This window comes from Heptranchias perlo, chromosome 1 (assembly GCF_035084215.1).
Source record: "Heptranchias perlo isolate sHepPer1 chromosome 1, sHepPer1.hap1, whole genome shotgun sequence".
Lineage (NCBI taxonomy): Eukaryota > Metazoa > Chordata > Chondrichthyes > Hexanchiformes > Hexanchidae > Heptranchias > Heptranchias perlo.
Window position 1 is genome coordinate 173028652 of NC_090325.1, and position 27926 is coordinate 173056577.

Genomic DNA, 27926 nt, shown 5'->3' on the forward strand with positions numbered 1-27926 from the left:
GAGCAGAACTCCTTCGAGGTCGCATTTCTGGAAGGGAGCGAATTAAACAAAAAAACAACAGCAAAATACTGCAGATTCTGCAAATTCCAGTATTCGTAGTATTTTGCTTTTGCCTCTTAGAACTAGATTGGGTTTTTCCTCTGACTTATTTTAATTTTCTCACCGTACTGCTAACTGAAACTTATCGGGGTGGAAAATGGACCTCGTGGCAAAATTAAGGCCTCACTTTCATGAAAAAGAAACAAATTCCTTATTGAAAATGCATTACAGAAGATACTAATATGCAAAGCTCATCAAAATTATACCACTCATGCCAAAATAAAAATGCCCTCCTTTATTGTGGTTTAGCACATCAGAACAGGGGTGTTACTAAGTGTCATTACACTTATTGAAGTGTCAAGCTAAACAAAGTGCTAAACCTAAGACAAAAGCACGGATTTACCTTTAAAAAGGACTTGTTTTGGCAGCTCAGTTACTCAGTTGGTAAAGACAGCGTGCAACTGAGTCATACAGACCACAAGGTCCCAGAATCGGATGCCGTTTTAAGTCAGAACTGCGAAGTGCAGTTGCATGGGCGATGGAACTGAAGAGTCTCGCTAAAGGGTAAGTGTCAAATTATTTTAGGGGCCCCAGAGGAGCAGGAGTGCTCGTCCAGGGCCCACAAAAATAATCTGGGTCGTTGCCACTCCGTGACCCCCACTCTCCACGATCACGACAACCTCGCCCCCGCAACTTATCTGGCTGGGGGGGCGCTCCGGTCCAATTTTGAGGCCTGAATCCACTGAACGGCACCTGTTTGGCGCACTGCAGCTCACCTGCCTCAAAATTACGGGGGCATCTTTGCCGCCAGAATGGGCGACCGACCAGCCACTCTGCAAGTCAAAATAGACCTCGTTGAGTGAGGACATGGTTGTATTTGGCTGTGATCCCCCTCCTCACCCCATGGAAAAAAAGTCTTCCACGCTCATATGGCCCAACAAGAGTGGGCCGCTTGAGGGTGAAGAGCAAAAAAAAGAGTATGATTCCTTCATTCCAAATCATAGGGATGGGGTTGTTAAATAGTCAGAGCGCACTGCCCACGCCTGTAAGGGCATATCATCAGCGTCCACTCCTCCAGAGACCTGGAAAACCAAATTATTTCATGCCTGGGAAGGATCTCCCCATATACTTAACTGTATCGCTTCTGACAACATAAGCCTGTTCTTAGGCCCAGTAGAGCCTTAACCTGCTATCAGGGAGCGGCTGGGCAGAATTTCCCAGGGTAGCTTGGGAACTCTCTCAGCCATGCCCCCTTGGCATAGGGGATGGCAGGCAGAAGCCCCTGCCTAGCAGAATTCAAAGGGGCAGTGCAAATGGGGCAGGATCTGGGTGTAACATTGTTTTGAACTGTGCATTAACCTACTATTTCCATTTGGACGAAGTCATAGGGTTTTGAAATTTATCAGCTGTATAGGCTACTGGGTAATAGCCCAATATGAGGTATCATAGCCAGGACATCACTTTCCTTATCTGAACATTCTTATAGTAAGTATGGTCAAATAGACTGGGGAGCTGCAAAAATTCATCCTATAAAGTTTATCCAGGTAGGGATACAAAGGGTATTTTGGCCCCGATATTAGCGGGGAGGCGGGATGGCAGTGGGGGGGCGATTGGGCGCGTGGCAAACCCGCATGAACCAAACTTACCATTTCCAATGCGATCGCACGTTGATTGATAGTGGTTAATGTCCTCTCCGGGTTTCGTGCCCGGCAGCTAGCCTGATTGACAAGCTGGCTGCCATCAGGAGCCGCAATGTGAGGGGGCAGGGGGAAGGGAAAGAGAGAGAGCCAGATGTCATCCGGCACTGGACTGGAAGACGGGGGGTAGAGGGGAAGATTGGGGGACGATTGGGAGGGTGAGATCGGGGGAAGATCGGGAGGGGGAGATCAGGAGGATGAGATGGAGGGAGATCGGAAGGATGAAGAGGGGAACGTCGGAGCGGGAGACATCGGAACAGGTTTAAAAGGTAGGTGCATTTAGTGTTTTCACTTCATTGCATGTTTTTTTATTTAATTTATTTTGTTGCTTGTTCCCTGATCCGGCCCTTCCTGCCTGGTTTCACCAGGCGTGAATCAGAAGCGATGGGCAAGCCGCCCAGGTAAGTTTAAAAAAAAATCTTTCTAATCCCTTCATCTGTCACAGGTAAAATGCCTTAAGTACCTCAATGAGGTACATTTGGCTCTTTAACTGTCATCCCACTGGCTTTAATTGCCGGGACTTCCAGTTTCGGGTCGCCCGGGTGCACACAGGTGGATCCCTGGGAAACTTGGAAGCTGGCGGGTTGGAGCCGGCTTCCGAACCCGAACGGGATTTGCGTGATTTTCAGAGCCCCCCCGCCCCCAACACACCCACATTTGCCTCCTAATATCACCCCCTTTAAGTCCGAATAGGCAATGAAACAGTTCCAAATCATCTTCTGTTCGATCTTTCTAAATTTCATCAGATCTTTCTAAAGATCAGGTGCGAACTAAATGATATTCAGTCCCCATAATGCCACATTTCCTCTTTCAAGATACAACAATTTACATTCTGCCCAACCGCTCCCTGATAGGCCCAATGGTGCCTTAACCTGCTAAGAACAGGCTTATGTTGTGTTATGAGTTTAGTAAAGGCCCCAAAATGCAGAAGGGAGCAAGTAATCAATCAGAAGCGATCATTGCCTAACTAAGGAAGTTAAAGATAGTATCAAATTGAAAGAAAAAGCATACAATTCTGCAAAGATTAGTGGCAGGTCAGAAGACTGGACAGAATATAAAAAGCAGCAAAGAATGACTAAAAGAATAGTAAGGAGGGAGAAATTAGAGTACGAGAGAAAGCAAGCTAGAAATATAAAAACAGATAGTAAGAGTTTCTACAGGTATTTAAAAAGGAACAGAGTAATTAAAGTGAGCGTTGGCCCTCTAGAGAGAGAGTCTGGGGAATTAATAATGGAGAATAAGGAATGGCGGATAAATTGAACAGATATTTTGCATCCGTCTTCACTGTAGATACAAATAACATGACATAAATAATTGTGAATCAAGAGGTGAAAGGGAGGGAGGAACTTAAAACACTTATAATCACCAGGGAAAGGGTTCTGAAAAAATTATTAGAACTAAAAGCTGACAAGTCCCCAGGTCCTGACAGACTACATCCTAGGATCTTAAAAGAAGTGGCTGCAGAGATAGTAGATGCATTGGTATTAATTTTCCAAAATTCCCTAGATTCTGGAAGTGTCGCATCAGATTGGAAAATAGCAAATGTAACTCCTCTATTCAAGAAAGGAGGGAGACAGAAAGCAGGAAACTACAGGCCAGTTAGCTTAACATCTGTCATAGGGAAAATGCTAGAATCTATTATTAAGGAGGTTATAGCAGGGCACTTAGAAAATCTCAATGCAATCAGGCAGAGTCAACACGGCTTTGTGAAAGGGAAATCGTGTTTGACTAATTTATTAGAGTTCTTTGAGGAAGTATCAAACAACATGGATAAAGGGGATCCTGTGAACGTGGTGTACTTGAATTTCCAGAAGGCTTTTGACAAGGTGCCACATCAAAGGCTACTACACAAAATAAGAGCTAAATTTGCTGATGACACAAAGGTAGGTAGGAAACTAAGTTGTGAAGAGGACATAAAGAGTCTGCACAGGGATATAGATAGGTTAAGTGAGTGGGAAAAAAATTGGCAGATGGAGTATAATGTGGGAAAATGTGAACTTGTCCACTTTGGCAGGAGGAATAGAAAAGCAGTATATTATTTAAATGGAGAGAGATTGCAGAACTCTGAGGTACAGAGGGATCTGGGTGTCCTGGTACATGAATCACAAAAAGTTAGTATGCAGGTACAGCAAGTGATTAGGAAGGCAAATGGAATGTTGCCATTTATTGCAAGGGGAATGGAATATAGAAGTAGAGATGGTTTGCTCCAGTTGTACAGGGCATTGGTGAGACCACATCTAGAATACTGTGTGCAGTTTTGGTCTCCTTATTTAAGAAAGGATGTAATTGCTTTAGAGGCGGTTCAGAGAAAGTTCACTCGACTGATTCCTGGGATGAGGGGGTTATCTTATGAGGAAAGGTTGGACAAGTTGGGCCTGTATACATTGGAGTTTAGAAGAATGAGAGGTGATCTTATTGAAACATATAAGTTCCTGAGGGGACTTGAGGGGTGGATGCTGAGAGGATGTTTCCCCTTGTGGGAGAGACTAGAACTAGGGGACACAGTTTAAAAATAAGGGGTCTCCCATTTAAGACGGAGATGGGGAGAAATTTTTTCTCTCAGATGGTCGTGAGTCTGTGGAATTCCCTTCCCCAGAGAGCGGTGGAGGCAGGGTCATTGAATATTTTTAAGGCTGATTTAGATAGATTCCTAATTAACAAGGGGGTCAAAGGTTATAGAAGGTAAACGGGAAAGTAGGTTTGAGGTCACAATCAGATCAGCCATGATCGTATCAAATGGCAGAGCAGGCCCGAGGGGCTGAATGGCCTACTCCTGCTCTTAATTCGTATGTTCGTATGTATGGAGCCTTTCATGTAGGAGAACATCTGAAGACACTTAATGAGGAAAAAGAAATGGGGAAACCTAAGAGAGAAGGTGCATTAAGAGGCCTTTGAAGGAAATGAAAGAAGTGAAATAGTGTAGGTATGGAGGTGTAGTGACAGATTGGCCACTAATGGTTGAGCAGAGGGAACAGGGATCAAACAGTAAGTCAGAGGACTGGAGGGTGCATGGTGGGACATATGGTTGGAGAAGACCACTTGTTTACGAAGGCTGCGAAATGATTTATAAATGAGGATAAAGATCCTGAAATCAATAGCTGGCGAACAGCAAGCCAGTAGAACTTGACAAAGATAGAGGTAACAGCAATGGGAGATAGGTTGGGTTGCAGTGCAAGTGTTGATGAATTTTGGCCTACCCTTTACAGTCAGTAACACATCAAAGCGTTACAGTTACTTCACATATCTTTGTCCACTCCTTCTCTGGGATGCTATGTTCTAAGTCTCGTTCCCATTCTCTGAATTGCTGCAGTATTTGGAGGATGACAAGAGGAGAGCTGTTGGCCTCAGGACTGACATCACAGAGCGAGCACACAGCTACTCCACTGCAAGACCATTACTTGGGTAGGTTTTGGTGGAAGTAATCCGGTTGAGAGCAGTATAAAATTGGCTGTTCTATACTCCGAGTCTTGCTCTTCATTTGCAATCGTAGCAAGATGAATGATCATGAAAATTCGAGTAGAACAGGAAGATTAATTGTGTATTACTGCGTCAGATTAAACTATAAGAGGAATTCTCTGCTCTTTGTCACTTTGGTTGCTCACTAAGAGTTTCCCACCACTAGTGTTATTAAAGCACAAAACATGGACTGGTGTTAAAATGGGGTATGATCTCTCACTTCTATAAAAAGATACCGTCTCCTTGTGAATTCTGCAGCAGAGAACACAACTGTATATTACAGCAAACCAAAAAGATGTTGACGGGGACAATAAGGTGAAAAGTAATTCATTTATTGTGGTTTAACACATCCGACAAATGGTGTGACTAACTATTGCAACACCTTCTGGAGCATCACACACAAGACTAAAGCATGTTTAGTTTTATTTTGTTTAATTTTTTTAAATCATCTGCCCGCATTGTCATTGACTCAGTTGAGAAGTCTGGGAAAATCATTGCTCTATGATTTTAGTCCTCTAGTCTTTTGGATCCTCAAATAATCTACGACTTGACAGGGAGTCTCAGCAGTTCAAATACTAGCAGTGCATGATAGTGTTTGTCAGCTGCTGACATAATGCATACGGTGCTGTTTTCAGAGCTGGTTTTAACTTGGGGCGAGAATCAGGGATGCAAGGAACGAAGTGGGCGGAGAACCCTCCACGCCCACTTCCCCCCGGGAGATTTTAACTTCCAGGCCCCATTTACGTGCCCCGATTCTGACTTCTGTCTGAAACCGCTGAGAATGATGTCACTGCCGGCAGGCGGGAGTCAAAATTGGTGGGAGGTCAGGCCGCTGCTGCTGGAGAAATGTGGTGCAAGTTTTCAGGAAATTCTGGCCGTTGTCAACATGCTAAGCTCAACTGATGTGATGATGTGATTGGCTTTGTTGCATTGTGTTTGATAGGAATTAATACAAGGTTTGCCACTTTTTTGTGAAAAGGTTGCACCTTTAAGAATCAGTAACTGCAAATAGATGCCTGTGTCTGAGAATGAGCACATTGTGCCATGCAGTTTCCGTTTGATGAAAGAGCTTTATGGCAAAACTTTTATTGTTTGGAAAGCGAGATAAAATGAATGAGTTTTACCTTAATTTGATCATGGTGACATCCAGAGGTCACATGATGATGTGTTTTGATGCAATTTATATCATTCTATTGTTTGCAAATAAATAGTTAGTGGTATTTAGTATATTAGTCTCTCAATTAAGAAATCTGGGTTTCAATCCTAGTCTTAACTGGCATTCACATTCAGGCTTTCCTTAGAGTGGATTTGCTACTTTCAACCAGGTTCTCTGTTGGGCTGAGGCTAAGCTATGCTCAGTGAAATAAAGACAATTTTTGAGTGGGTATCTTGTGCAGCATGGATGAGAATTCTTTTCTCGTGAAGTCTGGGGACATCTGGGGGGTAATTTTAACCCCAAAAAATGGGTGTGTTGGGGACGAGTGGGAGATTAAAATAACAGCTTTCTCAATCGTGACCACAACCTGGCTCCAATGCTTGAGATAGGTAAGGTAGGTTTTCTATTAATTAATGTTACTCATCTTTAAATGTAACAGCTCCAGGACCGCTTTCCCAGGGCTCGTGAATCTTGTCGGGTAAAAGGAGGCGAGAAAAGACAATCCTTGAGGTCAGTGCCTTTATTGCACTGTTTGTGGGCCTGGAGGAGCAGGAGTGTTCCCTCCAGGCCCAACAAGCTTATCTGCCGCGATCAGCCGATCCCCCCTGCCACCCCATGTCTGACCCCCCTTCCTACCTCCGACTCATCCCGACCTCCGATCTTCTGCTGGCCTCGGACCTTCTCCACGGTACAGAAGATGAATCTGATGTTTAATTTTCTGATACTTACAGCTGACAAGTTTACCAGTTCACATGTGCTTCTTGGTGATTTTTCACACTCACGACCCGGTTACAGCTTTGTTGTGACAATACTGATCTTCATATCAAAGCTTCTTTACAAACTGCAAAGCTGGGCTTAAAACTGATTTTCAGCCAAAGGATACCCTTTGGTTGCTTCTAGAATTGCATCCCAAGTTGTCACTTTAAGCAACTCTTTAAAATAATTATTGGGTCTGATTTTCCTGTTAGGTTCTAAACACATTCGGAAATCACCATGCATAGCCTGAGGCTCTTGAAGGTAAGTTCTGCAAACAGTACAACAGTGTCCTCTCTTCCCCCTCCCCTCCAATGTCCTCCACAACCCATGATCCCTCCCTCCCTCCTCTCTGATCCCTGGCCTTCCCGCCCGACAGCCTGTCAATCAGGCTGATTGCTGGGCGCGAAATAGAGAAGTAAAATTTATAGCCTTCAGTTAGGTTGCGATCGCATATTGTGACCCGCCAACTTTACTTCCAGGCTTTGTGTCTGATTACCTTTCCCACCCCCCTGCTCTCTTCCTGACTCCATGTAAAAATCATACCCCTGGACTGAGGGAGCCCCCCCACCGCTGCCCCTCTGCAGCCTTCCAAAAATGTGATTTTGGGTACACTTTTTCTTATATATCATAGCTAGCCATCAGGATAAATACTTAATGGCACCACACAATTAAAGCACACAAAACCTGTTCCCCCCCCCCCCCCACAACTCCATGAATGAGTGATTTCATCTAGTGAGTAGCTGATCTGTACAGATCAAGTACACCAGTTTCCATTCAGCCAGCCAGCTGTCGACCAGCAGCCAGCCAAACCACAACCAGCCAGCCACCAGAAGGCATAACCGGCCCCTGTCCACCACAGACAGCAGACAGCCACCAGAAGCTATCACTCGTAGTCAACCACTGGTCCTTGGCAAACCACCAGCACTCAGTCTGTAGGTAGCCGTCAGGAAAGAGTTGGGGGCCCAGGGAATGGGGTAGGGAAGAGAGAGAAAGGTGGAGTGATAAAGGTCTGGGGGAGGGTACAGTACCCTGACCCGTTGAAACGAAATTGAAAAACAAACTGCAAAAATGTAACTGCTGCAGTTCTTACTGCTTGACAGAGATGCAGGAAGTAGCCTAGGTTATTAGCAGATCTTGATGCAGTATAAATAGCGCACAGATGAACCCCTAGTTCAGTGTGGCCCTTGTCCATGTTGGCACTTTGTTCCCTCTCCCGATCCATGCTGGCACTCTGCCCTTACCGCCACAGTCCATGCTGCCTCTGTTTCTTTCCCCTCCTCCTCGAGTACTTACTTGCACTCTGTACCTCTGTGTCTCCCTCCCTCTCACTCCAGTCCACACTGGCACTTGCCACCACCCCCCCCCCCCTTTACTCACTGCTCCCATATTTACTACTCTCTCTTTCCCCTTCCCCACCTGAGTCCAGCTACAGCTCCCCATGTCAGTGCTGCTCTACCCTGTACCCATCTGCAGTCCTATGGAATTTCTGTCCACTGTCTGTAGTTGCAGTCAATCATTTCAGCTTTTATTACAGCAGCAACAAGACTCAATAGGAGCCACGGCAGGACTTGGGTGGGACTAACTCAGGGAGGTGTGGCGGCAGGCTGGCCAGTTGACAAGCAAATGCCACCCAATCTAGCTCCTAAGAAGCTAGCACTTAAAGCGGGCACATGCCATTTGCTTGCATAACCCTCCACCACACATCTATCTAGATTAGTATCATATATCAAGATCACAGCTTGCCTTAGTTTTAAAAGAATTTATTTACAATATAGTTGCCGACCAACTGCTTTTTGTTTCGACATCAGTATTTCCAGCCCTATTTACATGGAATACAGCTGACTACTGAGGTTACAGTATGGGGTGACTTCAGCAATCGACTGTTTTCCAGGCGCGAACAGGGGCTTGAAATGGTTGGCAACTATATCATGATGACGTCAGGCCTGACTTTCAATCTCAGTCACTGTTGCAATCACTCCCTGTTGGTAAAATGCTCCAGAGAAAAACATGGCGTTTTTCTTCTTCCGAACGTTTTAACTGTAATGCTCAAATTTATCCGGAGATGGTCAATGTCTCACCCCTGAGCCGCTTTATGACGATGTTCGGCTCATTCAGAAGCAGGCAGTGAAATGTAGTTGCATTCAAGCACTGAGTAATATTTCAAAGGCCCGTTGAAGTAAAACATTCTAATAATTACAACTGCCATTTTGAATTACATGCTACAGTAATGCTGTCACAAATGTTGAATTTCTATTTTACTGAAATTTTTGGAACATATACCTAGCCTACATACATTTAGACATGTTGCTTAAAATATGATCTGTTGAGTGTAATACATTATTACAACAATGTAAAATAGGTCCTTATGGTTCTGCATAGCATATTCTCTCAACCTGATGTTTTCTTTTGTATTTCCCAAAGAATACATCAAAAGCTGCATATGACAGGGTGGAACTTTAGAGGTTGACACGTTTTAAGTCCCACAAAAATGCAAGTTGCGAACAGAAGCAAAATGAAAGCTGAATAAATGGTACATTTGGGTCCTTGGGATTCCACCTAGACTGACTGAATAGAAAACAAGTGCAAGCCAGGAGCTGGTGGTAATAACAGAGAGACAATTGGACAGCCTGCAATGCTGTTGATAGATGTGGATGTAAATAGCCTGACAGGAAAATACCTCAATCTGAGCAAAATGGAGCTATGAGTACATTGGCGTAAATTGGGAGACATTAACAAATATAGGTGCAATTACACATCAAGTTTAGCAGTGGACTTTGCACCAATGCTAAACTTGTTAATCTAGAGACAGGGCTCAACCTGATTCTGGAGTGAGGTGAAGGGAGACTCCCTGGAGGTGGTTTTCTCACAGAGCTTTAGCTTGATGTTGCATACAGTGCAAATCCAGTATGGTATCAAGCCTGGTTTATAAAGTCCCCATGGAGTCCAATAGACCCACTGGTCACAATTTAAACCTATCTGACCTCAACTTAAATGTTTAGAGAGCAAAATTTTTGCACTTCCTTATTCTAAATGTTTTAGATAGGTTAGATTTTCCTCCATTTTGCCATTTGTTTTCTGGCCAATGAGGAAAATTGGGATGAAGGCCCATGAGTTTCCACCCCAAAAACTTAGCCAGAACCATTTTCCGTGGTTCTTCCAGGGAATGACCAACAATGGCTTCCACGTCCTACCCCTGTCGCATGAAAATGCTGATGGCAAGGGGGGTGGGGGGAAGGGGTTTGTGGCAGGAACCAGTTTCTTTCCCCTATGGCCCAGTGACGGCCAGTGGAAAGCATGGCCTGTACAAACCAGCTTTGTGGCAAGCCAGATACAGTCCAGAGATGAAGACCACAAGGGACCCAAGAGAAACCTGCTGGTAGGTCCATAACAATTTTTTTTTAAAGTGTATTTAACTTTTGAGTAGTTTTTTAAGCTTTTTTGGTAAAGTATCTAGTTTTTTATTAAAGCTTTTTGAAGTATTCTTAAACTGTTCTTTTAAAAAAAAAATGTAATAGTGAAAGAATGAGGGTGCACTGCAGAAAACTGGGCTGGTTCTGGGAGGAGTCACATCGACTGGTAGAAATGTGATTTCAGCACTAAATCCACCATAGCGGAAAATCTCGGCCTTAAAATTCTAACTGTTAGGAGACAACTCTGCCCATGAATGTATCATTGCCAACCAGCCGCTTTTTCCATGGGCATCAGCTTTTCCAGGTCCTGGTCGCACGGAGACTTTAAAAATAGCTGTTTTGGTTGTCCTGTGAAACTGTCATATTTGTGTCCCGGAATGAAAAATTGGAGAGATCGAGCTCGAGAGACACATAACCAATGACAAATCTTTGTCAGCAATGTCAGTTATAATTGTGTCTGAAATTTACTAATTTTTGCCTGATCCATTTTCACACTGTTCCCCTAGTTCATAGAGATTTCGGACAAATAATCCTACAGTTTCTCTCACTTTCTGCCTATGTTGGTGAATAGAATCATAGAAAAGTTACAGCATGAAAGGAGGCTATTCAGCTCATCAAGTCCGTGCCGGCTCTATGTAAGAGCAATCCAGCTAGTCCCACTCCCCTGCCCTATCCCTGTAGCTCTGCAAATTTTTTTCCTTTCAAGTACTTATCCAGTTCCCTTTTGAAGGCCATGATTGAATCTGCCTCCTCCACCCCCTTGGGCAGTGCACTCCAGATCCTAATCACTCGCTGTGTAAAAAAGTTTTTGTCACCTTTGGTTCTTTTGCCAATCACCTTAAATCTATGTCCTCTGGTTCTTGACCCTTCCGCCAATGGGAACAGTTTCTCTCTATCTACTCTGTCTAGACTCTTCATGATTTTGAATACCTCTATCAAATCTCCTCTCAACCTTCTCTGTTCCAAGGAGAACATCCCCAGCTTCTCCAGTCTATCCACGTAACTAAAGTCCCTCATCCCTGGAATCATTCTAGTAAATCTCTTCTGTACCCTCTCTAAGGCCTTCACATCTTTCCTAAAGTGCAGTGCCCAGAACTGGACATAATACTCCAGTTGTGGCCGAACCAGTGTTTTATAAAGTTAATCATGACTTCCTTGCTTTTGTACTCTATGCCTCTATTTATAAAGCCCAGGATCCCATATGCTTTTTTAACCACTTTCTCAACCTGCCCTGCCACCTTCAACGATTTGTGTACATATACCCCCAGATCTCTCTGTTCCTGTACCCCTTTTAGAATTGTACCCTTTAGTTTATATTGCCTCTCCTCGTTCTTCCTACTGAAATGTATCACTTTGCATTTTTCTGCGTTAAATTTCATCTGCCACGTGTCTGCCCATGCCACCAGCCTGTCTATATCCTCTTGAAGTCTATCACTATCTTCCTCACTGTTCACTACACTTCCAAGTTTTATGTCATCTGCAAACTTTGAAATTGTGCCCTGTACACCCAAGTCCAAGTCATTAATATGTATCAAGAAAAGCAGTGGTCCTAGCACCGACCCCTGGGGAACACCACCTTACACCTCCCTCCAGTACGAGAAACAACAGTTACCACTACTCTCTGCTTCCTGTTACTTAGCCAATTCTGTGTCCACGCTGCTACTGCCCCTTTTATTCCATGAGCTTCAATCTTGATGACAAGCCTATTATGCGGCACTTTAACAAACACCTTTTGAAGGAGTGTTCATTCATAAATGAAGTTACATTTGGTACAAAGTATTCATAGAATTTTTGTATCAGTGTGCCTTGGATTTCTGATAATCAGATTGAAATGTGAAAGCTTTATAAACATGCTCTACTTTGTGCTCACTGCCATAAACAAGAATGCTAACCTGTCCAATCCCAGCGTCCTTTGTGAAGCTTTGTTGTGATCCTAAACTGTGAAAATCTTTTTTCTTTGACCACACCATTGGCTGGCTTAAGTTAACACTTTTTGGTGGATTGAACGTAGGCATAATGAGAAATTCTGTTCTCCTCAGATCTTTACAGAGTTTTAGTTTACTTTTGCCACCATATCATATGAGTAGGCCGAAGCTTGTCTTGATTTTAAACAAATTTATTTACAAGAAACGAAATAGTATTTGACTTGACTTCTACAACAGTCTCCCTATTTCTACAACTCTCCCAACTGAAGAGAATGATAGAGGTGGTGGAGGAGGGGGAAACACAACAGTATGTGAAAAAATATGTATAATACATGAAAACAAAAAGGTATTTTTGGTATTGATTTACAAATGTGTCAAAGGTGTCGTGGTAGTACTCACACCTCTGGGTTATAAGGTTGTGGGTTCAAGTCCCACTCCAAAGACTGCAGCACAATCTAGGCTGACAAGTCAGTGCACTGCTGAGGGAGTGTGGTGCTGCCTGTCCGGTTATACTAAGGCCCTGTCTGCCTTCTCAGATAAACATAAAAGATCCCACGGCATTTTTTAATTAGAGCGAAGAGTTCTCACTGTGTCCTGGCCAACAATTATCCCTCAACCACGACCACCAAAAACAGATTATCTGGTCATTTATCTCATCGTTATTTGTGGGACCTTGCTGTGTGCAAATTGGCTACCGCATTTCCTGACATTACAATAGTGACTACACTCAAAAGTACTTCAGTGTCTGTGATGCGCTTTGGGACATCCTAAGGTCATGAAAGGCGTTATATAAATGCAAGTTCTTTCTTTCTCTCTAAGTCAGTGATCATAAAAGAATGATGTTTGGCTTTTTCAAAAACTCAAACAATTCCTTCTGTCCAGTGGGGTCAGCACTGAACGAGAACATGTAAACGACATTTCTGATTAATGCAAAGTGTACTGTAAGTTCCAAACCAGGAACACATTGCACATTAGTACAAACAGTTACCCACGCAACTAATTTCTGGTTTATCTCACCATGAATTATGGCATTGTGCTCACTAATGTAACATAATTCATTACCATAATTTATCATTCAATATCCTGTATATTGGCTCCAGACCTCATTACAGCCTTGGTCCAAACATGGGCAAATGAGCTGAATTCCAGAGGTGAGGTGAGAGTGACTGCCCTTGACATCAAGGCAGCATTTGACCGAGTGTGGCACCAAGGAGCCCTAGTAAAATTGAAGTCAATGGGAATCAGGGGGAAAACTCTCCAGTGGCTGGAGTCATACCTAGCGCAAAGGAAGATGGTAGTGGTTGTTGGAGGCCAATCATCTCAGCCCCAGGACATTGCTGCAGGAGTTCCTCAGGGCAGTGTCCTGGGCCCAACCATCTTCAGCTGCTTCATCAATGACCTTTCCTCCATCATAAGTTCAGAAATGGGGATGTTTGCTGATGATTGCAGTGTTCAGTTCCATTCGCAACCCCTCAGATAATGAAGCAGTCCGTGCCCGCATGCAGCTAGACCTGGACAACATCCAGGCTTGGGCTGATAAGTGGCAAGTAACATTCGTACCAGACAAGTGCCAGGCAATGACCATCTCCAACAAGGGAGAGTCTAACTACCTCCCCTTGACATTCAACGGCATTACCATTGCCGAATCCCCCACCATCAACATCCTGGGGGTCACCATTGACCAGAAACTTAACTGGAGAAGCCACATAAATACTGTGGCTACAAGAGCAGGTCAGAGGCTGGGTATTCTGTGGCGAGTGACTCACCTCCTGACTCCCCAAAGCCTTTCCACCATCTACAAGGCACAAGTCAGGAGTGTGATGGAATACTCTCCACTTGCCTGGATGAGTGCAGTTCCAACAACACTCAAGAAGCTCGACACCATCCAGGACAAAGCAGCCCACTTGATTGGCACCCCATCCACCATCCTAAACATTCACTCCCTTCACCACTGGCGAACTGTAGCTGTAGTGTGTACCATCCACAGGATGCACTGCAGCAACTCGCCAAGGCTTCTTCAACAGCACCTCCCAAACCCGCGACCTCTACCACCTAGAAGGACAAGGGCAGCAGGCACATGGGAACAACACCACCTGCACGTTCCCCTCCAAGTCACACACCATCCCGACTTGGAAATATATCGCCGTTCCTTCATCGTCGCTGGGTCAAAATCCTGGAACTCCCTTCCTAGCAGCACTGTGGGAGAAGCTTCACCACACGGACTGCAGCGGTTCAAGAAGGTGGCTCACCACCACCTTCTCAAGGGGAATTAGGGATGGGCAATAAATGCCGGCCTTGCCAGCAACGTCTACATCCCATGAACGAATAAAAAAAATTGCAACAGCATTCTCCCATTTAATTGAACTAAAAGCTGTTTCCCAAGGGGTGATCCAGGCTAAGTGTTCAAAACAGGATTCAGTTTACAGGCCCCCTGTTATGTTTCATGTTAGTGATGGATACCTTCCTCATTGGTTCGGAAGCCCATCTCCAGGGATATTTGAATCGTGTTGCTTGGTCCCAGTCACAAGTTGGTTGACACATAAATAGACACGTGCTTCAAAGTTGGGTGCTGGCACTATCTTGGGAGTAGATCAGTGATCAGGCAATGTGCCTCAGAATTGGTAACGTGTTCAAAGTAAGGTAAAGAAACAAATGGAATGATACATTATCTTGCTTCATTTGGCTTTGTTCCACTGAAGACATCAAGGTGATGCAGTGGATTATACAGTTCTGGCTCACTTGTATCAGCAGAATTACACTGCATCTACACGAATGCATATATCCCAGTCAGGGAGAGGTATCTGACTGTCTTACATCTCCACTATTCGCCCTAAGCTACTATCTCCAGAAAGCAACTCCCTCCCCTACCCCAAAGCACAGCAAATTCTACTGTGGAATATTTGGTCATCATAATCTATACCTACCCCTATAGCAAACACTTCCATTCCTTCCCCTATAATGACACTTCCATTCCTTCCCCTATAATGACACTTCCATTCCTTCCCCTATAATAACACTTCCATTCCTTCCCCTATAACAAACACTTCCATTCCTTCCCCTTTAATGACCATTTCTATTCCTTCCCCTATAATAACACTTCCATTCCTTCCCCTATAATAACATTTCCATTCCTTCCCCTATAACAAACACTTCCATTCCTTCCCCTATAATGACCATTTCTATTCCTTCCCCTATAATGACACTTCCATTCCTTCCCCTATAATAACACTTCCATTCCTTCCCCTATAATGACCATTTCTATTCCTTCCCCTATAATGACACTTCCATTCCTTCCCCTATAATGACCACTTCCATTCCTTCCCCTATAATGACACTTCCATTCCTTCCCCTATAACAAACACTTCCATTCCTTCCACTATAACAAACACTTCCATTCCTTCCCCTATAATAACCACTTCCATTCCTACCCCTATAATGACCATTTCCATTCCTTCCCCTATATTGACCATTTCCATTCCTTCCCCTATAATGGCCATTTCCATTTCTTCCCCTATAATGACCACTTCCATTCCTACCCCATAACAAACACTTCCATTCCTTCCCCTATAATGACCATTTCCATTCCTTCCCCTATATTGACCATTTCCATTCCTTCCCCTATAATGGCCATTTCCATTTCTTCCCCTATAATGACCACTTCCATTCCTACCCCATAACAAACACTTCCATTCCTTCCCCTATAATGACCATTTCCATTCCTTCCCCTATAATGACCATTTCCATTCCTTCCCCTATAATGACCACTTCCATTCCTACCCCATAACAAACACTTCTATTCCTACCCCTATGAAGACCACTTCCATTCCTTCCCCTATAATGACATTTCCATTCCTTCCCCTATAATGACCACTTCCATTCCTTCCCCTATAATAACACTTCCATTCCTTCCCTATAACGTCCACTTCTATTCCTAACGAGATATTTATCGAGCTCATTCTTGAATAAACTATCAGCTTAGCATCAATTGGTTTTACTTGGTGTCTGTTCCACATCTCCACAGTTCTATGTGGAGAATTGTTTCTTCTAATCTCTCATCTTGCTTGAGGTTTATTTAATCCTATGTCCCCCACTTCTGTGCACACAGTCCAAATCAAATAACATGTCTATCTCTATGCCATCCATGTTTTGGCATTTTAAATATGTGGATCATATAAGAACATAGGATCAGGAATAACCTATTCAGCCCCTCGAGCCTGTTCTGCCATTTAATTAGATCCTGGCAGATCTGCATCTCAATTCATTTACCCACCTTCCATATCCTTTGAAACCTTTACCTAATAAAAATCTACTGATCTCTCTCCCCCAAAAGGCATCCATAACCCATCAACCTTCTAAACTCAAGGGAATACAAACCTCATTATGACATATTAATATCTGCATAATTTAACCCTTTAAGCCCTGCTATAATTCTGGTGAATCTGCGCTATACCCCCATCAATGCCAATATATCCTTCCTGCCCAAAACTGAACACAATACTTCAGATGGGATCTGACCAAGGCTCTTTACAACTGGAGCATCACTTCCTCACTTTTGTATTCTAACTCCTTTGAGATAAAGGCCAATATTGCATTAACCTTTTTCATCACTTTTTTTTCCTGTTCATTAGCTTTTAATGATCTGTGTACCCGGACATCCAAAGCCCTTTGCTCGTGCACAGTTCCTAGTCTCTCACCATCAAGAAAATATTCCATTTTGTCTTTCATGGATCCAAAGTGGATGACCTCACACTTCCCCACATTGAACTCCATCTGCCATAGTTTTGCCCACTCACTTAGTCTGTCTATATGTCTTTGTAACTTGTTGTTTCCATTTACACAATTTACTGTACCTCCTAACTTAGTGTTATCTGCAAACTATTCCTTCATCCATGTAATTTATATATATTGAAAAAAACTGAGGCCCCAGTACATTTCCCTGGGGACCACCACATGTCACATTCTGCCAATCAGAGAATGTTCAAGAGAAATAGATTAGTGAAGACAAATGTAGGTCCCTTAGTCAGAAATGGGGGAAATTATAATGGGGAACAAAGAAATGGCAGAACAATTAAACACACACTTTGCGTCTGTCTTCACAAAGGAGGACACAAATAACCTCCCGGAAATGATAGGGAACCAAGGGTCTAGTGAGAAGGAGGAACTGGAGGAAATCAGTATTAGTAAAAAAATAGTGCTAGGGAAATTAATGGAGCTAAAGGCTGACAAATTCCCAGGACCTGATAATCTACATCCCAGAGTACTAAAGGAAGTGGCCCTGGAAATAGTGGATGCATTGGTGGTCATCTTCCAAAATTCTATAGACTCTGGAACAGTTCCTACAGATTGGAGGGTGGCAAATGTAACCCCACTATTTAAAAAAGGAGGGAGAGAAAACACAGGGAATTACAGACCAGTTAGCCTAACATCAGTAGTGGGGAAAATGCTAGAGTCTATTATAAAAGATGTGATAACAGAACACTTGGAAGGCATTAATGGGATTGGACAAAATCAGCATGGGTTTATGAAAGGGAAATCATGCTTAACAAGTCTACTGGAGTTTTTTGAGGAGATAACTAGTAGAATAGATAGGGAAGAACCAGTGGATGTGGTGTATTTGGATTTTCAGGAGGCTTTTGATAAGGTCCCACACAAGAGGTTAGTGTGCAAAATTAAAGCACATGGGATTGGGGGGAATATACTGGCATGGATTGAGAATTGGTTGACAGACAGGAAACAGAGAGTAGGAATAAATGGGTCTTTTTCCGGGTGGCAGGCAGTGACTAGTGGGGTACAGCAGGGATCAGTGCTTGGGCCCCAGCTATTCACAATATATATCAATGATTTGGAATAGGGAACTAAATGTAACGTTTCCAAGTTTGCAGACGACACAAAGCTAGGGTGGAATGTGAGCTGTGAGGAGGATGCAAAGAGGCTCCAATGTGATTTAGACAAGTTGGGTGAGTGGGCAAGAACATGGCAGATGCAGTATAACATGGATAAATATGAGGTTATCCACTTTGGTTGTAAAAATAGAAAGGCAGATTATTATCTGAATGGTGATAGATTGGGAAAAGGGGAGGTGCAACGAGACCTGGGTGTCCTTGTACACCAATTGCTGAAAGCGAGCATTCAGGTGGAGCAAGCAGTTCGGAAGGCGAATGGTATGTTGGCCTTCATTGCAAGAGGATTTGAGTACAGGAACAGGGATGTCTTACTGCAGTTATACAGGGCCTTGGTGAGACCACATCTGGAGTATTGTGCGCAGTTTTGGTCTCCTTATCTGAGGAAGGATGTCCTTGCCATGGAGGGAGTGCAATGAAGGTTTACCAGACTGATTCCTGGGATGGCAGGTCTGATGTATGAGGAGAGATTGGGTCGACTAGGCCTATATTCACTAGAGTTTAGAAGAATGAGAGGTGATCTCATCGAAACATATAAAATTCTAACAGGACTAGACAGACTAGATGCAGGGAGGATGTTCCCAATGGCTGGGGAAGCCAGAACCAGGGGTCACAGTCTCAGGATACGGGGTAGGACATTTAGAACTGAGATGAGGAGAAATTTCTTCACTCAGAGGGTGGTGAACCTGTGGAATTCTCTACCACAGAAGGCAGTAGAGGCCAAGTCATTAGATGTATTCAAGAAGGAGATAGATATGTTTCTTAATGCTAAAGGGATCAAGGGATATGGGGAAAAAGCGGGAACAGGGTACTGAGTTAGACGATCAGCCATGATCATTTTGAATGGTGCAGCAGGCCCGAAGGGCCGAATGGCCTACTCTTGCTCCTATTTTCTATGTTTCCCTTCATTCCCACACTCTGTCTTCTACCACCCAACCAAGTACCAACCCATATCACAAAGTTACTTCCAATTCCGTGCATTTTCATTTTTCTCTTGTATGGAACCTTATCAAATGCCTTCTAGAAGGCTTCAGGAAGTCCATATAAACGATATCCCATAGAATCAAGAGAGCTTTGAAAAATTATGACTAACGCATCTGCAATTTCCTCACCTAGTTCTTTTAATACTCTGGGATGGAAACCATGGACATGAGTTTAATGGGGAGCCAGGGAGTGGGGGGAGGGGCTGAATTCCTGACGGGAACCCTGGAAGTACGGGTTTCTTGGATGTCCTTACAATTTTGATGTAAGGACATCTTTTATTTATTTTTGTGTACGTTTCCCGCCTGACAGGCCGGCCAGATTGAGAGGCTGGTCTCAGTCGGACGGGAGAGCAGCCAGGGAGAGGACATGAAAAGGTTAGTGTTAGATCGGGGGAGGTCATCGGGGGGAGGGGTGTTTCAGTTATCAGAGGGCTCAGTCACTGGGGTGGGAGGGGTCAGTCATCGGGGGTCATCAGGGGGGAGGTCAGACATCAGAGGGGGTCAGTCATCGGGGTCATTGGGGGACTCAGTCATTGGGCGACTCAGTCATCAGGGGGTTTGGGTGTCCCCAGGGGGATTAGTCATTGGGTAGGTCAAGATAGGGGGTCACAGATTGTGGGGGGGGGGGGGGGTCAGAGGTCGTGGGGGAGGGGTCGGAGATCTTGGGGGACTCAGAGATCGCGTTTGTAGGGTCGCTGCAGCTTCGCTTGTTGGGTCTGAGGGAAGGCCTCCTGCTCCTCCAAGCCCACAAGCTTTGCTATAAAGGCAGTTACCTGCAGTTTCCTGCCTTCTCACCTCCTCTCACGTGACGTGAACTCGAAGGCCCGGGAATCCTGGCCCCCAGGGGTTAAAAACAAAAAATCCGTAAAAATGGAGGCCCGCAGCCTCCTTGAAAGGTTTTACTGACCGACCCGCCTCCTGAGAGTGGGTTAGCTGCCCGACCCTCGTCCCGCCTCTGTTAAAACCGGAAGTAGGCGGGTTAGGGGGCGGGTTTTAGATTTTTAAAATTTTTACTGCCCCCCCTTGCCCCCAACCCACCCGTTTTTCCCAATTAAAATCATGCCCCATGAGGTCCGGGGGATTTGTCTATCACTATGCCCCATTATTTTCTCCATTACCACTTTTGTTACTTATATTAAATCCACTGAGTTCCTTTCGTTTACTTGTTTTTAAGTTCCCTAGTACTGCTGGTATTTTGTCCTCTTCCTCTATTGTGAAAATAGATACGAAGAACTGATTTAACAAATCTGCCATTTCCTTATTGTCTGTTATAGTCTCGCCTGCATCTGTCTCTTTAATGGGCCCACGTTGCCCTTTACCACTCTCTTTCCCTTAATATATTTATAAAAATGTTTGCCGTTACCTTTGACAACCTTGCAAGTTTGTTTTTCATATTCCGTTTTTGCACTTCTTATTATATTCTTTGTATCCCTTTGTTGCTTTTTATAGCTCTCCCAGTCTGCTGGATTTCCACTTTTTCTTGCATTTGTGTCAGCCTTTTCTTTTAGCTTGATACTGTCTCTTACCTCGTTTGTTGACCATGCTTGCTTAACTACATAAGTGGAGCCTTTGCCTTTTAGGGGTATCTACTGATTTCGTATCATATCAAATACTTCTGTGAATACTTCCAATTGTTCTTCGGTACGATGACCCATTAACAGTGCAGCCCACTTTACTGTGGTCAATTTATTTCTCATCCCATCGAAGTTTGTCTTACTTAAATTTAAAACCTTGGTTTTGAGTCTTTCCCTTCTCCCTTTCAAACCTAATATCAAATTCTATCATATTATGGTCACTATTTGCAAGATGTTCCCTTACCATCAGATTGTTAAGTAACTCTGGTTCCTTACTCATCACTAAATGTAGTATGACGTGTTCCCTTGTCAGTTCTAAAACATATTGTTCTAGAAGTGTCCTGAAATCATCCTAGAAATTCGTTTAGTTTACTACTTGAGCTATTCTGCTTCTCCCAGTCTATGTGAAAATTAAAATCTCCCATTATAACCCCACTGTTTTTGCTACATCCCTGATCTCCATATTTATACACTCCCCTCTACATCATTACTATCAGGTGGTCCACAGGCAACTCCTTGTATCCTTTGCTGTTCCTTAATTCTAACCATAGGCCTAGAAATTCGGGCGCGTCCATTTTTGGGCACGCAGAGGGCGCAGGTACATGCCCTGTGCTTGAATAATGAAACCCGAAATGTCCCCAATATTGGCCTCACTATAATGAAGTCAGCTAGGCGAGCAGAACCCGCCAGTGTAGAGGAGTGCACGATTGAGCCATTGCTAATGTCGCAGCAGCCTTCAGGTAAGTGGGTCCAGGATTGAGGTCTGGGGCAGGGAGTTGGGGGTCAGATCAGGGATAATGGTCAGTGTTCGTGGGGGCGGGGGGGGGGGCGGGGACTGGGGATCGGGGTTGGGATCGGAGGCTGGGGGCCGGGATTTGAAACTTGAGGGGGAAAGGATAGGAGGTTGGGATTGGAGGCTGGGGGAGGGTTCGAGATTGTGGTGATCAGGGTTTGTGGGGGGGTGGGGTGCTGGCGTGGGGTCGGGAATGGTGGTGAGTGTTCTTTGAATGTGGTGTCAGGAGGAGCACTCCTGCTCCTCTGGGCTCCACATTCAGGTAAGTAAATGTGAAAAACTTACCTTGTAGGCTACAGGCGGTCCCAAGGTTTGGTTTTACTGAGTGTAGCTGTCGTTGGAGCCAGCTACCTCAGATCAGACCAATCTTGAAGTGGATTCCTCAAATAGGCGTTCAGACCCTTATTTGCACATCCAAAGGACCTCACCCCTGTTTCAGGCGTGGGCCCTGGACGCCTATCATTTTCCTATTCCAATATGGCGGGCTGTGCAATTCCAGCAGGAAATGTGCGCTTGCTTCCTGCCCATCATATTGGGCACTTAGTAGGCAAGTTAGCACCCAAAAATAGGTTGCTGGGCGGCCGAATTTACAGGCCAGGGTGTTTCCACTGCCTGATCACTCTTACTGAAATCCCTATTTTTTACTGCTGTAATTGTGTCTTTTAGCAATATTGCTACTCCCCCTTTCCCAATTTCCATGTTCTTTTTGAAGCTCCTATAACCTGGAATGTTTAGCTCCCACTCGTGCCCAGTTTGTAGCCAGGTCTCTGTAATGGCCATTACATCATACCCTTTAAGCTGAACTTGCTTTATTTCTTATGCTCCGTGCATTCGTGTACAGAACTCTTATTCAGGTAACTGTTCCCACCCCGCCTATATGTCCTGCCGGTCTTTTCCTCACATTTTTTAATTCATCTTGTGGGTTTACCCTCCCACCCTCTTAATGAGGTTAAATCTTTCCTCACTGCCCTATTTACCCTTTCCGCAAGGACGCGGCTGCCTCTTGGCTTTAGGTGAAGGCCAACCCATCTGTTCAGCCTTCCCTGGACTCAAAAGTGGTCCCAGTATCCCGAGAATCTGAAACCCTCTTTTCTACACTACCTTTCCAGCCACACATTGACAATCCTAATCTTTCTCTTTGTATCTGATCCAACACGTGGCATTAGGAGTAATCCAGAGATTACTACCCTGGAGGTTCTGCTTCTTAATGAAATCCTCTTGCAGAACCTCGAACTTGCTCCTATCAATGTCGCTGATTCCCACATGAACCAGCACCTCTGGCTGCTCACCTTCCCCTTCCAGGAGCTTTTGTATTTTCTCCGTGATGTCCCGAACCCTGACACCTGGGAAGCAACTTACCATTCGGGACTGTGGATCATGTCTACAAAAGAAACTATCTACGCCCCCGACTGTAGAATCCACCACAATTATCACTCCCCTATACCTACTACCTGTAATGTTTCCCCCATGGGTAACTATTTGCTCCCAGTGCCTTGTAATCGCTTATGGTTACCCTCCTCAGTGTCACTCTTGTCCTCAAGTTTTTTTCTCCAGTGCAAACAAGATCAGTTCGAGTTGGCTTGCCCTCATAACTATAGAGTCCGAAACCCTTAAATTATTTTTGCTGCTCTTCTCTGAACCCTTTCTGACATTTCAGTATCTTTTTGAGGGTAGAAGACCAGAATTGCAAATGTTATTCTAAATGTGACCCCACATTTATACGAGGTTAGAATAACTTATTTTCAACTTATAATCAAATCCTCTCAAGGGATTCTATCATTTGATTAGCTTGGGCTGAAAACTTTCAGCGATGATTAACATAATTCATTTCTGGGCTCTGTATCATCTCCAGCTGGCAGAGCACCACTTTATCATCTACCCACCTACTTAGTGAGGTGGTGTATGTGCATTCAGCAGTTATGTACTATTGCTTTTAACATCAAATGAGCACAGAATTTTTAATTTAACAGCCACATCTGGACACAGATCTGCCTGGTTTCAGTGTTACATAGGAATGGGAACGGGCCATTCAGCCCCTCCAGCCTGTTCTGCCATTCGATTAGATCATGGCTGATCTGTACCCTAAGTCCATTTACCCGCCTTGGCTCCATATCCCTTAATAACCTTGGCTAGCAAAAATCTATTGATCTCAGATTTAAAGTTATTCATTGCGCTAGCATCGACTGCTTTTTGTGGCAGAGAGTTCCACACTTCTACCACCATTTCTGTGAAGTGTTTCCTAACTTCTCTCCTGAATGGCCTGGCTCTGATTTTGTCCCCTTGTTCTAGACTCCCCCATCAGCAGAAAAAGTTTCTCTCTATCTATCCTCTCTATCAATTCCTTTCAAAATCCTAAAAACCTCAATCAAATCACTATTTAACCTTCTATATTCCAGGGAATACGAGCTTAATTTCTGTAAACTCTCCTCATAATTTAACCCTTGGAGCCCTGGTAACATTCTGGTGAATCTGCGCTGCACTCCTTCCAAGGCCAATATATCCTTTCTAAGGTGCGGTGCTCAGAACTGTACACAGTACTCCAGATGTGGCTTAACCAGGGCGTTATATAGCTGTAACAGAACTTTCTCCCCTTTATATTCTAGTCCTCTAGATATTAAGGCTAACATTCCATTAGCCTTTTCGATTATTTTTTGTAACTGACTGCTACATTTTAGTGATCTGTGTACATGGACCCCTAAATCTCTTTGGACCTCTTCTGTTCCTAGCTTTTTACCATCTATTCTTCTTTGTTCCATCATCCACAGTTTTGCCCACTCACTTAATCTATCAATGTCTGCAATTTAATGCTCCTGTCCACACTACTTACTATGCCACCAATCTTTGTGTCATTGGCAAACTTGGATATATGGCTCACTATTGTATTATCTAAGTCATTAATAAATATAGCGAATAGTTGATGCTCCATCACACATGCTTGTGGGACATCACTAGTCACTTCCTTCCAATTCAAGGACATAGCTATTGGTTTCTACCGCCTATCCAATCTCCTAACAAGTCAATAATTTGCCTTCAAATCCAAAGTCACCAATGCTCGATTATCATTTCTGTGTAATATCTCGTATGAACATGTGGGGCCTGATATTAGGAGGGTGGCGGGTTCGCAGTGGGGGGGTCGACTGGGCGGATGGGTAACGCGCCCAGTGAAATCGGGGTGCTCCGCACGCAATCACAGGCTAATTGCAGCCACTTACCTGTGCTTCCAGGTTTCGCACTGGTAAGCTGCGCAGTGGACGGACTGCGCATGAGCAGCATAGGCTGTCAGCTGGAGGAGCCCTATTTAAAGGGGCAGTCCTCCACTGACATGCTGCAGAAAATAGGAAAAATTACAGCATAGAGCAGCCCAGGGGGAAGGCTGCTCCCAGGTTTAATGATGCCTCAATCCAGGTATTATTGGATGGGGTGAGGAGGAGGGGGAGGACAGAGATCTTCCCCCCCCCCCCCCCCGACGGGTGGGAGGAAGCGGCCTGCCTCTGCCACCAAGAAGGCCTGGCTCGAGGTGGCAGAGGAGGTCACCTGCACCACCAACATATCGCGCACCAGCATACAGTGCAGGAGGCGCTTCAATCACCTAAGTAGGTCAGCCGAAGTGAGTACACTTACTCATTCCCCTACACTCCGTCTGCCACATCACTACCCCCACCCCACATCTCCTTCTGCACTGCCAACACTACTCATTCACATCACTCCTCACACCCACTCAAATCTCATCCTCATCTTACCTGCACTTACTCACCTCGCCAGTACTCATCCCGCCACTACCACTCAACCCAATCCTCATACAATCTCATGGCTCTATCTCATACTCACCCTCTCATACATCTCTTTCACGGTCAGCCTCACTCAGCCTGCCACAACCTGTGCTGCAGCCACAGGGCATGCATCACATATGTGCAGTAGGAAGCATAAGGCAAACGTGTCGTGAGCATGAAGGGGATGCACAAGGGTGTTTGAGGGTTTGTCATGGTTTTTACTTATATTTAATTTCTGATCAACTCACAAAACATATTATATTGTCACCACTACTGCCACGTCTTTGCGAATCTTGTCTGGTTTGTGCAATAATGCCCTTTCCTGAGGATCACAATGAAGACCCACAACTGATGCCACCCACTGTGTCATTGCAGAGTGGGTGTAGGTGTATTTGCAGGGTTCTTTTGTGCAGACGACTGAGAGACGTCGGCGATGTCCCCGGTGGCACCCTGGAAGGATGTGGAGGAGAAGTTGTTGAGGGCAGTGGTGACTTTGACAGCGACAGGTAAGAAGATGGTGCTCGGGCCAGCCAGGAGCAGCTTGGCATGAAGGAGGCTGCAGATGTCCACGACTACATGTCGAGTGACTCTGAGCCTCCGTGTGCACTGCTGCTCAGAGAGGTCCAGGACGCTGAGCCTCGGTCTGTAGACCCGGTGGCGAGGGTAGTGCCCTCTGCGACGCATCTCTCTCTGCGGTTGCCCTCCCTCCTGCTGTGCAGGTGGATGTGTCACAGCACTGTGCTGTGGGGCTCCACGTGTCAGAGGTGGACAGCGTGGCCGGCGAGGCTGGTTATGCTGTTCGTCCTCCGAGGAGATCATGACTGCAGCTACGGCGGCCCCCACCCAGAAGATGTACATTTGAGGGGCTCTGCAAGGTAGGTACATATGTCTGGACACCGGGGTAAGTGTGTAAGTTGGTGAATTTTATTGTTAGGAGGAGGGTGGTGGAGGCCAAACTTTGTCCAAAGTGACAGAGTGGCCTCCTGCATGAGTGAGGGCCTCCCCCCACCTGTCAAATGAACCTTTGCAGCTGCCGCAGACTGATGGCTGCGACACGTCCATTTCAACTGGGAGTGTTTCCCCCAGTACGGGAAACAGTCCCAGTTGTTTGCAAAATCCCACCCCTCCTAAAATATCATGTTAATCAGGTCTCTAAACGACCTGAAATACCTAAATAATTACTTTAAGTGGCAACCCGCCAGCTTTAATTGCCGGCGGGAGTCCCACATGCGGGGGCTGTGCGCGCATGTCAGTGCGTCACTGGGGAACCCAGAAGTGGGCGGGTTGGAGCCGGGCTCTGGACCCGCCCCGGGAATCCTCGATTTTCACAGCCCCCCCGCCACGAGCGCATCCGCTCGGGGGTGAGAAAATCGAGCCCGTGGTGTGCAATGCACTTTCTGAACAAGATAAAGTGCACCTCACAAGCATCCATGCAGGCAGCATAGTCTGATTTTCAACATGTAGAATAGATATACTAACACCTAGGGCTTAAGGCTGCTGATCTGTAGTCCTCAGTGTTTGTATATCCCACTGGGAAAGATTGTTCCTTTATGTGTTTCCTCTGGACCAAGAATTATGCAAATGTTTTATGCAGAAAGACCAATGTTAATCCTGTTATCCCCTACTGGTCAAAGAAATCATGCTTCTTGAACCTGTGTGCCAATCATAGTGCAGATTTTTTGCCTAGATGAATGAACAGATTTGCACAGTGCCTCTTGGAGCCTCCATTTGATGGCAATTCTGTTGAGAAGGACAGATTTTAAGAGCTTTATAATCATTAATAATTGTCTCTTTAGCATCCTGAAAAGCTTCCTCTTGAAAGGCTTACAATACGAAGTTGAAGAGATTACCTCTGTGATATCAAGATAATCGGTTTGATACTTTAAATTTTTACATCCCTGGAATTGTATGTTATTTGAAGTCACTGCTCGGTCAGAATCTCAAACTGATCTCCATTAAAAACACAAGTGGCCATTTCAGGCTAACATCTGTCTGTGAACAGCAAAAATACATACTCTGATGTTGAGATTTGTGGAGGGTGCCAGAAGACCAAGCCTTTTGTTCAAGAGTCAGTAGCAGTACTGAGAGCAGCTGCCTTCATTTCCACGTTGTTGTGAAATCTCAAATCTCATTTTAAAGTTTATTTTATATCCTTTTGTGATTTTTTGCACTTATCAAATTGAGGGGTGTGGCATATCTTTCGAGCAGACATTGCCAGCATCAAGCACTTGCAGGTCAGTTGTAGCACAGGCTTGATATGGAGTACAACTCCTCATCCCAAAAAGATTCTTTAACCCTAAATTCAGAATGCCCCCGAATGCAGTGTGAATATTTCCATTTCCCTGTCAACCATCTTTATGGCCTATTCTGGGTGAGTTTACTAAATTTACAAAACTAATAACTCAGTTTTGCGCTATGAGTTGATATTGCATGAAATCAATGTAGGACCCTTACAGCCTGAAAATAA

General features: G+C 44.7%; 1 long non-coding RNA gene across 2 annotated transcripts in view; it reads left to right on the plus strand.

The window, feature by feature from the left end:
• The first annotated feature begins 546 nt into the window (after positions 1-546).
• Positions 547-27926, plus strand: part of LOC137302428 (uncharacterized) — a 55082-nt gene continuing 27702 nt past the window's right edge. The window contains exon 1 of one of the 2 annotated variants that reach the window (XR_010958459.1): positions 547-603. This is a non-coding gene — a long non-coding RNA (uncharacterized lncRNA). Of the gene's footprint in view, positions 604-5100; positions 5139-27926 lie in introns of those variants that run through there. The other variant, XR_010958461.1, reaches the window with a different exon arrangement.